The sequence below is a fragment of the Taudactylus pleione genome, unplaced genomic scaffold, assembly GCF_031769625.1.
Source record: "Taudactylus pleione unplaced genomic scaffold, aTauple2 ptg000683l, whole genome shotgun sequence".
Lineage (NCBI taxonomy): Eukaryota > Metazoa > Chordata > Amphibia > Anura > Myobatrachidae > Taudactylus > Taudactylus pleione.
In genome coordinates this window covers 430,394-443,087 of record NW_028285085.1, presented here as the reverse complement: position 1 = coordinate 443,087, position 12,694 = coordinate 430,394, and the positions used below count along the sequence as shown (strand labels likewise).

The 12,694-nt window shown below is 42.4% G+C and overlaps 1 protein-coding gene across 2 annotated transcripts in view; it reads right to left on the bottom strand.

Moving 5' to 3' along the window:
* The window catches only part of LOC148477905 (myelin protein zero-like protein 2), a 76,345-nt gene extending 63,851 nt beyond the window's left edge, over positions 1 to 12,494 (bottom strand). The window contains exons 1-2 of one of the 2 annotated variants that reach the window (XM_088455996.1): positions 12,259 to 12,494; positions 5,922 to 6,010 (exon numbers count right to left, since the gene is read on the bottom strand). The gene's annotated coding sequence lies outside the window, so the exon portion shown is untranslated. Of the gene's footprint in view, positions 1 to 5,921; positions 6,157 to 12,258 lie in introns of those variants that run through there. The other variant, XM_088455997.1, reaches the window with a different exon arrangement.
* Positions 12,495 to 12,694: the final 200 nt, after the last annotated feature.

Genomic DNA, 12,694 nt, shown 5'->3' with positions numbered 1-12,694 from the left:
AGCAGTTCAGATCATCCAGTTGTCTATGGGCTTCTTTTATGTACATGTTCTTCGGCCAAATTACAATATTCCCTGCCTTGTCAGAGGGCTTAATGATCACATCCTCCCATTCCTTGATCTCTTTGATAGCATTTTTCTCCTGCCGGTTCAGATTTCCCAATTGGTATTTATGTTTGTTTTTAAGTTGAATTTTGTCTAGATCCTGGCTAACCAAATTCATAAATACCTTGACCTCTGGGCATATAGTCTCCTGTGGATAGAAAGTAGATCTTTTTTTACACATCACTCTCCTATGAGTATTACTGTCACTAGACATCATACTGTCTTCAGTTTGTGATTCATCAGAGAGGTCCTCAAGAATTCTCAATACGGCAGAATCTTCATCCGTAAGGTCAATTTGAGATGCAGCTGGTGTATATATATTTTCTTTTTGCGAATAAAATTTAGTCAGCAAAAGCTTGCGTCCAAAGAGGCGAAGATTAGTTTCCCATTGGAATCTATTGAATCTTGTAGATGGAGAAAAGGATAATCCTCTCATGAGGACATCACTTTGTATATGGGTAAGTATATGATCTGACAGGTTAATTATTTGGAGCTTCTGATCACCTGCTACAACCCTGTTCTGTTCCTGGTGTAGTATCGGGTTTGTGGAGATGTTTCCCATTTTAAACCTTCTCTTACCCTTCTTTGCCCCCCTCCTTGTCTTCCTCTTGATGGACAACCCCGGGGTTGATGGGTAACCCCTAAAAAAGGCTGAAAGTCCAAATCTGATATATTCCTATATCTTGTAGTCTGACTGTTTAGTCGTCTGGTATCAAAGTTATCCTCACCCCCAGAGGACTCTGCTTCTGAGGATGTATAACTATCTACACTTTCCCCAGTCTTTCTCCTATCAATTTGTGGATTCCATTTATATATCCGGCCACTAGTGAAATCCCTTTTATCTCTGGAGAATTTACTCCTCTTTCGCTCTATGATGTTATTTTCATATGATTACAATTCTTTTTTGTTGCTCTCAAATTGCTTCTGAAATGTTACATCTTTTTCCCAAGGTTCCAGTTTCTTACCTAATACATCAATAGTTTTAGCACATTCCTCCAATACTAAGTTGTTATGTTTAATGAGGACGTTAATCAGATCTTGTGAACATTTAAGAAGACAATTATCCCAGTCCTTAGTTAGATTCTCAGAGATAAGATTAAAGGCTGGGAACACCTTGGATCTTAATCCTCTGGGGGCAATTTTTTGTTTGGAGTAATTCTCCAGACTGGTCAGATCCCAATTAGTTCTAATTTGACGTTGTAATACTTGTTTCAACTTTCTGAAATCCTCCTCCCATGTGCCCTCCTTTTCAATAGTAGCAACGTTCTCAGGGAAAATACTTCCCAAGTCATCAACTTTCCTTTTTATAGTTAGCTCACTTTTGAGATTAAAGCTGGTCATGATATGAACACTATTGGCCCTATATTGTATAACTTAATTATAAGTTGTTTAGTGTTGTCTATGTATATAGTGCAATTAGATCCGTGCTTGAGTCAGAAATCTAGGATATACCTAATATGAATTAATGTAGAAGAACAAAGAAAGAGACTCCGCACTGGATTGTATCAATCCAGTGCGGAGTCTCTTTCTTTGTTCTTCTACGTTGACCCATTTCAGTCTGGCTTCCATCCTCTCCACTCCACAGAAACTGCACACACATAGGGGGATATTTAATAAAGCTTGGAGAGAGATAAAATTGGGGAGAAATAGCACCAACCAATCATCTAACTGTCACTTTACAGGCTGTGTTTGAAAAATGAGAGTTAGGAGCTGATTGGTTGCTGCTATTTATCTCCAATTTTATCCCTCTCCAAGCTTTATAAATCTCCCCCTATGTCAGCAATGACCTTGCTGCCAGATCCAAGGGCCACTACTCTCTGCTCATTCTCCTTAATCTCTCTGCTACTTTTGACATTGTGGACCACCATCTCCTCCTGCAAATCCTTTACTACCTGGGACTACATGAATCTGCTCTTTCCTGGCTGTCTGCCTACCTCTGACTGCACCTTCTCTGTCTCCTCCCACTTCTCCCCCACTTCCAAAATCACCCCCCCCCCTAGGTCCTGTTCATTGACCTCATTGATTCTCACTTTTAACATTCTCTTTAGCTGAGCTCAACAGCTGTTTTGGCTTCCAATATAATCTCTATGCTGATGACGCTCCCTTTCCTCCCCTGACCTTTATCCACTCTCCTCACTTGTATCTCAAGCTATCTCTCTGCTATTTCCTCCTGGATGTCCCAGTGCTTTTTTAAATGTAACATGTCTAAGACTCTGCTAATAGTGTTCCTAGTGTTCCCACCTTTCTAAATAGTTTCACATCCTCAATTTAATTATCTATTGACAGCACTGCGCTGTCTTGGAGTTATGCTTGACTCAACCCTCTCCTTCAAACCACACATTCAGCACCTTTGTCTGTCCTGCCATTTCCACCTCAGAAATATCCCTAGGTTCAGACCCTTTTACTGGTCATCTCTAGATTAAACTACTGCAACCTCTCCTTATCTGGCCTCCCTGTCTCCCTCCACTCTCCACTCTTAATGCCGCTGCCTGGCTCATCTTCCTCTTCAAACATACTATATCTGCCTGCCTTCTCCTACAGACTATACATTGGCTTCCCTTCGCCTTCAGAAGCCAATTCAAATTACTCACTTACAAAGCCTTCACCCAATCTTCTCCTTTACATCTCTGACCTCACTTCCCTTCACACTCCCGGCTGCACACTTTGCTCAACAAACTTGTGCCACCTCTCTTCTCGAATGATTACTTCATCCCACTTCTGCCACCATAATTTTGCCCATGCTGCTCCCACCCATTAGATCTCTCTCCCTCTCCCTATCAAACTCTCCACCTCGCTGCAAAGCCAGCTTTTGATAATGATTTTCATATCAAAACACATCAAGTGGGGGGATGGAAGAAACATCACTATCATCACAAGGAAAGGTTTACATCAAAGCTATTCCATATTGAAATGCAGAAATGTAAATATTCCATCTACAGTACGTCTCTTCTATATGTTGTGATATGCCTCTATTCCATGTGACTCTGGTAGATGATCCTATCATATATATCATGTCCTTCTCATTGTGAACTAATTTTCTGTGTGTTGGTCATTTTTATCCTTTTTTATTGTAAGTGCAATGTTTATTTTTTATTAAAATTCAAGTATCATACATTGTTACACTAGATCCTTTTTTATTATATTTCCTCATGCCCGCTTTATGGGACCCTCTGGCTGTTTGAGTAGTGAAGAGAATTCCTCTTGGGTTGAAGGATTCTATTTATGAACACTTTTCCTTTTCTCATTCACTTACTGTAGTGCAGAGGTTCCCAAACTCTGCTATTACACTCCATGTTTTAAGGATATCCATGCTTGAGCACAAGTGACTTAATTTTTACCTCGGTCAATTTGATTTAACCACCATTGTTATTTAATGTAACTATATTATACTATTGTGAGGTTTTTGTTTTTAAGCTACATACCTTGATGTGGAAGGATTCTTGAAGAAATCATTACCCTACACAGCGCTGCCAGAGTAAATATATTATTTATTATAGTACTTATTGGGGTATTATCAGAGCCGGATTTAGACCTCATGGGGCCCTAGGCAAGATACAAATTTTGGGGGCCCCCTCCCACCACTATTGCAATCTGTGGCTCATCAACTCTTTAGATAAACATTGCAGAACAATAAATTTTATTATAATAAATACTAGTAACATATCATTTAACAACACTGAAAAGAAAGTATCCCAAATCTACCAAAAACAGCAACTCAATTATATAAGGCAAAAATTGTCAACATGTTAAGAAGTACACACCCACCTAATAAATAAACCACATTTTAACCTCTGATTCATGCCCCTGTACAGCACCCTGAACTGTGACCTTGAAACGTCGGCTATGTATGTATGGGTTGGGTACGGGATGCCGGCTCTCAGAATTCCGATGCCGGCATCCCGACAAAGTTAGGACACCTGTCAGTAAGTATCCTATCTCTACCCCTACCCCTAACCCTCCCTTCCCGCAGCCTAACCCTAATCCTTCCCCTCGCAGTCTAACCCTAATCCTCCCCCTCGTAGCCTAACCCTAACCCCTCACAGCACAGACCCTCTCTTTCCTTACATCACTGACCCCTCTCAGCACAGACCCCTTCTTCCTCACATCACTGACCCCTCTCAGCTCAGGCTGCTCTCCCCTTACAGCACAGCCCCCTCTCCCCTTACCTCTTACAGAACAGCACATATCTCCCCTCCCTGCTAGCCATAGGCGATACTAGACAGTCTGCCAGGAGTGAAGTGAAGATGTTAAAGAGGGAGCAAATGAGGATGGGGAACAAAAAAAAGAGAGGTAAAGAGTGGAAAAAATGGTGGAAGAGTTAATAGTAAAGTGGGAAACAAGTATAGCGAAAGAGGGTGATGAAAGAAGGGGGACCACTGGGGAGTAGTGGTGGGACAGAACAAGGGAGGTGAGTACATTAGTGTAGAATAATCACAGAGCATGCTACCAGAGATTGTACTAGATACTGTATACATTAGACATGATGATTGCACTGCAGGATAACAAACAGGTTATCAGACAATGGGGGAGATGTATGAAGCCCAGAAGCGGTATCAGCGCACGTTATGTGCGCTGATACTGCTTCTCCCCGATGTATGATCGGGGGTCTGGGCGGTAAATGACAGAGGCGCTATGCACCAATGTCATTATCGGCGCTGCTATCTACAAGATAGCAGCGCCGATAGCCTGGGCCATGTACGAACGGTCATATCGCCTGACCGTTCGGCGCGCTGTTGCTGTTGTTATCGTTAGCTACAGCCTGGCGCTAGCCTATCTCCACAGCAGGGACAGCGCTGTCCCTGTTGCCGGCTCCAGGCTACACGCGGGGATCTCGCGATACTTGCGCATGCTCAGTGGAGGCGGTCGGGAAAGAGACGCAGGGCATCAGCACTAGGCTGATGCGCTGTGGTCTCTAGCGGGTAGCGCCGGAGGGGGGAGTTAACGCTCCCCCTCTCCGGCCGATGAGATGTTCTTACATCTCATCGGTAGTGCTTCCTGCTTCGTCTCGGTAAAGAGGCGAAGCAGGAAGCGTTATAGCGGCACGTTAAGTGCCGCTATCATACATTTAACCCATTATGCGTTGCTGAGAGATGGCAGGGGGTGTGAGTGTTTCAAAGAGTCACATTAAATAAAAGGCTAAAAAACGTCCATAAAAATTTCAATATATATATATATATATATATATATATAATATATATATAATATGCACACACACACATACATACATTGGGCTGTCTGCCTGATGTGTGTGTCTAATATACATACATATACACTTGTATACATACATATATTATATATACACACACACACATATATATATATATACATACATACACATATAGATACATATATTCACACACATACATATATACACACACACATTATATATATATATATATATATATATATATATATATATATATACACACACACACATACACATATATATATATACACACACATACATACTCACATACATATATACACACAAACATACTCACATACATATATACACACATACATATATACTCATACACATACATATATACTCACACACATACATATATATACACACACATACATATATCTACACACACATACATATATACTCACATACTTATATACACATACATATATCTACACATATATACTCACACATACATATATACACACACACATACATATATACTCACACACATACATATATACTCACACATACATATATACACACACACATACATATATACACACACACATACATATATACTCACACACATACATATATACACACACACATACATATATAAATTACTACTTACTTCAGAGGCAGCAGACCAGCAGTAGGGGGCGGAGCCAAAAAACGGGAGGGGCGGGGCTTAATCGCGGGCCGCGACGGGCGGCTCCGAGTCTGTTGAAAAAAAAAAACACACTGTTCATCTTTGGGATAGTGCTGGGGACACTGTGTGGGTGCCCCCTATGTGTGGGGGCCCCGGGACGACCGCCCGTCGCCCTCACTATAATCCGGCACTGCTGCTCAGCTCCTGGCAGGCATGATCATGTGACATGACGTCACAGCGTGCCTGCGCCCGCTGAGCAGCGTTAATTGAATGTCAGGAAGTGAGCCTGGCCCGCTGAGCAGCTGCATGTTCTCTGCAGGGCCGGATTCCGGGGGGCCCGGCCACGGGCCCCTTGGGACCTGCCGGGCCCTAGGCGTCCGCCTAGATTGCCTAGCGGTAAATCCGGCCCTGGGTATTATGACTGCTAACACACCAATGTTTAGAAACATTGTAGTCCATTATCTGCAATGTTTTGTCCTATAAGTCATGTTTTTTTTTTAGTTGGTTTATGTACTATGTAAGGCGCCATATAAATAAAGGATATAACAATACTATAGACTTATTTGTTCTTAAGGCAGCACTTGCAATTATTGCTATTGGGAACATAGACATAATGCATACCTCCCAACTGTCCCAAATTCAGCAGGACAGTCCTGTTTTTCTGGAACTGTCCCACCTGTGGGCTGCAGTGTCCCTGTTGGGGGGGAGGGAGTTGGGGGGAAAACACACACACCTGCTCTGCATAGCATTACAGGTGGTAAGCAGCAGGAGAATTCTCAATACGGCAGAATCTTCATCCGTAAGGTCAATTTGAGATGCAGCTGGTGTATATTTTCTTTTTGCGAATAAAATTTAGTCAGCAAAAGCTTGCGTCCAAAGAGGCGAAGATTAGTTTCCCATTGGAATCTATTGAATCTTGTAGATGGAGAAAAGGATAATCCTCTCATGAGGACATCACTTTGTATATGGGTAAGTATATGATCTGACAGGTTAATTATTTGGAGCTTCTGATCACCTGCTACAACCCTGTTCTGTTCCTGGTGTAGTATCGGGTTTGTGGAGATGTTTCCCATTTTAAACCTTCTCTTACCCTTCTTTGCCCCCCTCCTTGTCTTCCTCTTGATGGACAACCCCGGGGTTGATGGGTAACCCCTAAAAAAGGCTGAAAGTCCAAATCTGATATATTCCTATATCTTGTAGTCTGACTGTTTAGTCGTCTGGTATCAAAGTTATCCTCACCCCCAGAGGACTCTGCTTCTGAGGATGTATAACTATCTACACTTTCCCCAGTCTTTCTCCTATCAATTTGTGGATTCCATTTAAATATCCGGCCACTAGTGAAATCCCTTTTATCTCTGGAGAATTTACTCCTCTTTCGCTCTATGATGTTATTTTCATATGATTACAATTCTTTTTTGTTGCTCTCAAATTGCTTCTGAAATGTTACATCTTTTTCCCAAGGTTCCAGTTTCTTACCTAATACATCAATAGTTTTAGCACATTCCTCCAATACTAAGTTGTTATGTTTAATGAGGACGTTAATCAGATCTTGTGAACATTTAAGAAGACAATTATCCCAGTCCTTAGTTAGATTCTCAGAGATAAGATTAAAGGCTGGGAACACCTTGGATCTTAATCCTCTGGGGGCAATTTTTTGTTTGGAGTAATTCTCCAGACTGGTCAGATCCCAATTAGTTCTAATTTGACGTTGTAATACTTGTTTCAACTTTCTGAAATCCTCCTCCCATGTGCCCTCCTTTTCAATAGTAGCAACGTTCTCAGGGAAAATACTTCCCAAGTCATCAACTTTCCTTTTTATAGTTAGCTCACTTTTGAGATTAAAGCTGGTCATGATATGAACACTATTGGCCCTATATTGTATAACTTAATTATAAGTTGTTTAGTGTTGTCTATGTATATAGTGCAATTAGATCCGTGCTTGAGTCAGAAATCTAGGATATACCTAATATGAATTAATGTAGAAGAACAAAGAAAGAGACTCCGCACTGGATTGTATCAATCCAGTGCGGAGTCTCTTTCTTTGTTCTTCTACGTTGACCCATTTCAGTCTGGCTTCCATCCTCTCCACTCCACAGAAACTGCACACACATAGGGGGATATTTAATAAAGCTTGGAGAGAGATAAAATTGGGGAGAAATAGCACCAACCAATCATCTAACTGTCACTTTACAGGCTGTGTTTGAAAAATGAGAGTTAGGAGCTGATTGGTTGCTGCTATTTATCTCCAATTTTATCCCTCTCCAAGCTTTATAAATCTCCCCCTATGTCAGCAATGACCTTGCTGCCAGATCCAAGGGCCACTACTCTCTGCTCATTCTCCTTAATCTCTCTGCTACTTTTGACATTGTGGACCACCATCTCCTCCTGCAAATCCTTTACTACCTGGGACTACATGAATCTGCTCTTTCCTGGCTGTCTGCCTACCTCTGACTGCACCTTCTCTGTCTCCTCCCACTTCTCCCCCACTTCCAAAATCACCCCCCCCCCCCTAGGTCCTGTTCATTGACCTCATTGATTCTCACTTTTAACATTCTCTTTAGCTGAGCTCAACAGCTGTTTTGGCTTCCAATATAATCTCTATGCTGATGACGCTCCCTTTCCTCCCCTGACCTTTATCCACTCTCCTCACTTGTATCTCAAGCTATCTCTCTGCTATTTCCTCCTGGATGTCCCAGTGCTTTTTTAAATGTAACATGTCTAAGACTCTGCTAATAGTGTTCCTAGTGTTCCCACCTTTCTAAATAGTTTCACATCCTCAATTTAATTATCTATTGACAGCACTGCGCTGTCTTGGAGTTATGCTTGACTCAACCCTCTCCTTCAAACCACACATTCAGCACCTTTGTCTGTCCTGCCATTTCCACCTCAGAAATATCCCTAGGTTCAGACCCTTTTACTGGTCATCTCTAGATTAAACTACTGCAACCTCTCCTTATCTGGCCTCCCTGTCTCCCTCCACTCTCCACTCTTAATGCCGCTGCCTGGCTCATCTTCCTCTTCAAACATACTATATCTGCCTGCCTTCTCCTACAGACTATACATTGGCTTCCCTTCGCCTTCAGAAGCCAATTCAAATTACTCACTTACAAAGCCTTCACCCAATCTTCTCCTTTACATCTCTGACCTCACTTCCCTTCACACTCCCGGCTGCACACTTTGCTCAACAAACTTGTGCCACCTCTCTTCTCGAATGATTACTTCATCCCACTTCTGCCACCATAATTTTGCCCATGCTGCTCCCACCCATTAGATCTCTCTCCCTCTCCCTATCAAACTCTCCACCTCGCTGCAAAGCCAGCTTTTGATAATGATTTTCATATCAAAACACATCAAGTGGGGGGATGGAAGAAACATCACTATCATCACAAGGAAAGGTTTACATCAAAGCTATTCCATATTGAAATGCAGAAATGTAAATATTCCATCTACAGTACGTCTCTTCTATATGTTGTGATATGCCTCTATTCCATGTGACTCTGGTAGATGATCCTATCATATATATCATGTCCTTCTCATTGTGAACTAATTTTCTGTGTGTTGGTCATTTTTATCCTTTTTTATTGTAAGTGCAATGTTTATTTTTTATTAAAATTCAAGTATCATACATTGTTACACTAGATCCTTTTTTATTATATTTCCTCATGCCCGCTTTATGGGACCCTCTGGCTGTTTGAGTAGTGAAGAGAATTCCTCTTGGGTTGAAGGATTCTATTTATGAACACTTTTCCTTTTCTCATTCACTTACTGTAGTGCAGAGGTTCCCAAACTCTGCTATTACACTCCATGTTTTAAGGATATCCATGCTTGAGCACAAGTGACTTAATTTTTACCTCGGTCAATTTGATTTAACCACCATTGTTATTTAATGTAACTATATTATACTATTGTGAGGTTTTTGTTTTTAAGCTACATACCTTGATGTGGAAGGATTCTTGAAGAAATCATTACCCTACACAGCGCTGCCAGAGTAAATATATTATTTATTATAGTACTTATTGGGGTATTATCAGAGCCGGATTTAGACCTCATGGGGCCCTAGGCAAGATACAAATTTTGGGGGCCCCCTCCCACCACTATTGCAATCTGTGGCTCATCAACTCTTTAGATAAACATTGCAGAACAATAAATTTTATTATAATAAATACTAGTAACATATCATTTAACAACACTGAAAAGAAAGTATCCCAAATCTACCAAAAACAGCAACTCAATTATATAAGGCAAAAATTGTCAACATGTTAAGAAGTACACACCCACCTAATAAATAAACCACATTTTAACCTCTGATTCATGCCCCTGTACAGCACCCTGAACTGTGACCTTGAAACGTCGGCTATGTATGTATGGGTTGGGTACGGGATGCCGGCTCTCAGAATTCCGATGCCGGCATCCCGACAAAGTTAGGACACCTGTCAGTAAGTATCCTATCTCTACCCCTACCCCTAACCCTCCCTTCCCGCAGCCTAACCCTAATCCTTCCCCTCGCAGTCTAACCCTAATCCTCCCCCTCGTAGCCTAACCCTAACCCCTCACAGCACAGACCCTCTCTTTCCTTACATCACTGACCCCTCTCAGCACAGACCCCTTCTTCCTCACATCACTGACCCCTCTCAGCTCAGGCTGCTCTCCCCTTACAGCACAGCCCCCTCTCCCCTTACCTCTTACAGAACAGCACATATCTCCCCTCCCTGCTAGCCATAGGCGATACTAGACAGTCTGCCAGGAGTGAAGTGAAGATGTTAAAGAGGGAGCAAATGAGGATGGGGAACAAAAAAAAGAGAGGTAAAGAGTGGAAAAAATGGTGGAAGAGTTAATAGTAAAGTGGGAAACAAGTATAGCGAAAGAGGGTGATGAAAGAAGGGGGACCACTGGGGAGTAGTGGTGGGACAGAACAAGGGAGGTGAGTACATTAGTGTAGAATAATCACAGAGCATGCTACCAGAGATTGTACTAGATACTGTATACATTAGACATGATGATTGCACTGCAGGATAACAAACAGGTTATCAGACAATGGGGGAGATGTATGAAGCCCAGAAGCGGTATCAGCGCACGTTATGTGCGCTGATACTGCTTCTCCCCGATGTATGATCGGGGGTCTGGGCGGTAAATGACAGAGGCGCTATGCACCAATGTCATTATCGGCGCTGCTATCTACAAGATAGCAGCGCCGATAGCCTGGGCCATGTACGAACGGTCATATCGCCTGACCGTTCGGCGCGCTGTTGCTGTTGTTATCGTTAGCTACAGCCTGGCGCTAGCCTATCTCCACAGCAGGGACAGCGCTGTCCCTGTTGCCGGCTCCAGGCTACACGCGGGGATCTCGCGATACTTGCGCATGCTCAGTGGAGGCGGTCGGGAAAGAGACGCAGGGCATCAGCACTAGGCTGATGCGCTGTGGTCTCTAGCGGGTAGCGCCGGAGGGGGGAGTTAACGCTCCCCCTCTCCGGCCGATGAGATGTTCTTACATGTGCTTCCTGCTTCGTCTCGGTAAAGAGGCGAAGCAGGAAGCGTTATAGCGGCACGTTAAGTGCCGCTATCATACATTTAACCCATTATGCGTTGCTGAGAGATGGCAGGGGGTGTGAGTGTTTCAAAGAGTCACATTAAATAAAAGGCTAAAAAACGTCCATAAAAATTTCAATATATATATATATATATATATAAATATATATATAATATGCACACACACACATACATACATTGGGCTGTCTGCCTGATGTGTGTGTCTAATATACATACATATACACTTGTATACATACATATATTATATATACACACACACACATATATATATATACATACATACACATATAGATACATATATTCACACACATACATATATACACACACACATTATATATATATATATATATATATATATATATATATATATATACACACACACACACACATACACATATATATATATACACACACATACATACTCACATACATATATACACACAAACATACTCACATACATATATACACACATACATATATACTCATACACATACATATATACTCACACACATACATATATATACACACACATACATATATCTACACACACATACATATATACTCACATACTTATATACACATACATATATCTACACATATATACTCACACATACATATATACACACACACATACATATATACTCACACACATACATATATACTCACACATACATATATACACACACACATACATATATACACACACACATACATATATACTCACACACATACATATATACACACACACATACATATATAAATTACTACTTACTTCAGAGGCAGCAGACCAGCAGTAGGGGGCGGAGCCAAAAAACGGGAGGGGCGGGGCTTAATCGCGGGCCGCGACGGGCGGCTCCGAGTCTGTTGAAAAAAAAAAACACACTGTTCATCTTTGGGATAGTGCTGGGGACACTGTGTGGGTGCCCCCTATGTGTGGGGGCCCCGGGACGACCGCCCGTCGCCCTCACTATAATCCGGCACTGCTGCTCAGCTCCTGGCAGGCATGATCATGTGACATGACGTCACAGCGTGCCTGCGCCCGCTGAGCAGCGTTAATTGAATGTCAGGAAGTGAGCCTGGCCCGCTGAGCAGCTGCATGTTCTCTGCAGGGCCGGATTCCGGGGGGCCCGGCCACGGGCCCCTTGGGACCTGCCGGGCCCTAGGCGTCCGCCTAGATTGCCTAGCGGTAAATCCGGCCCTGGGTATTA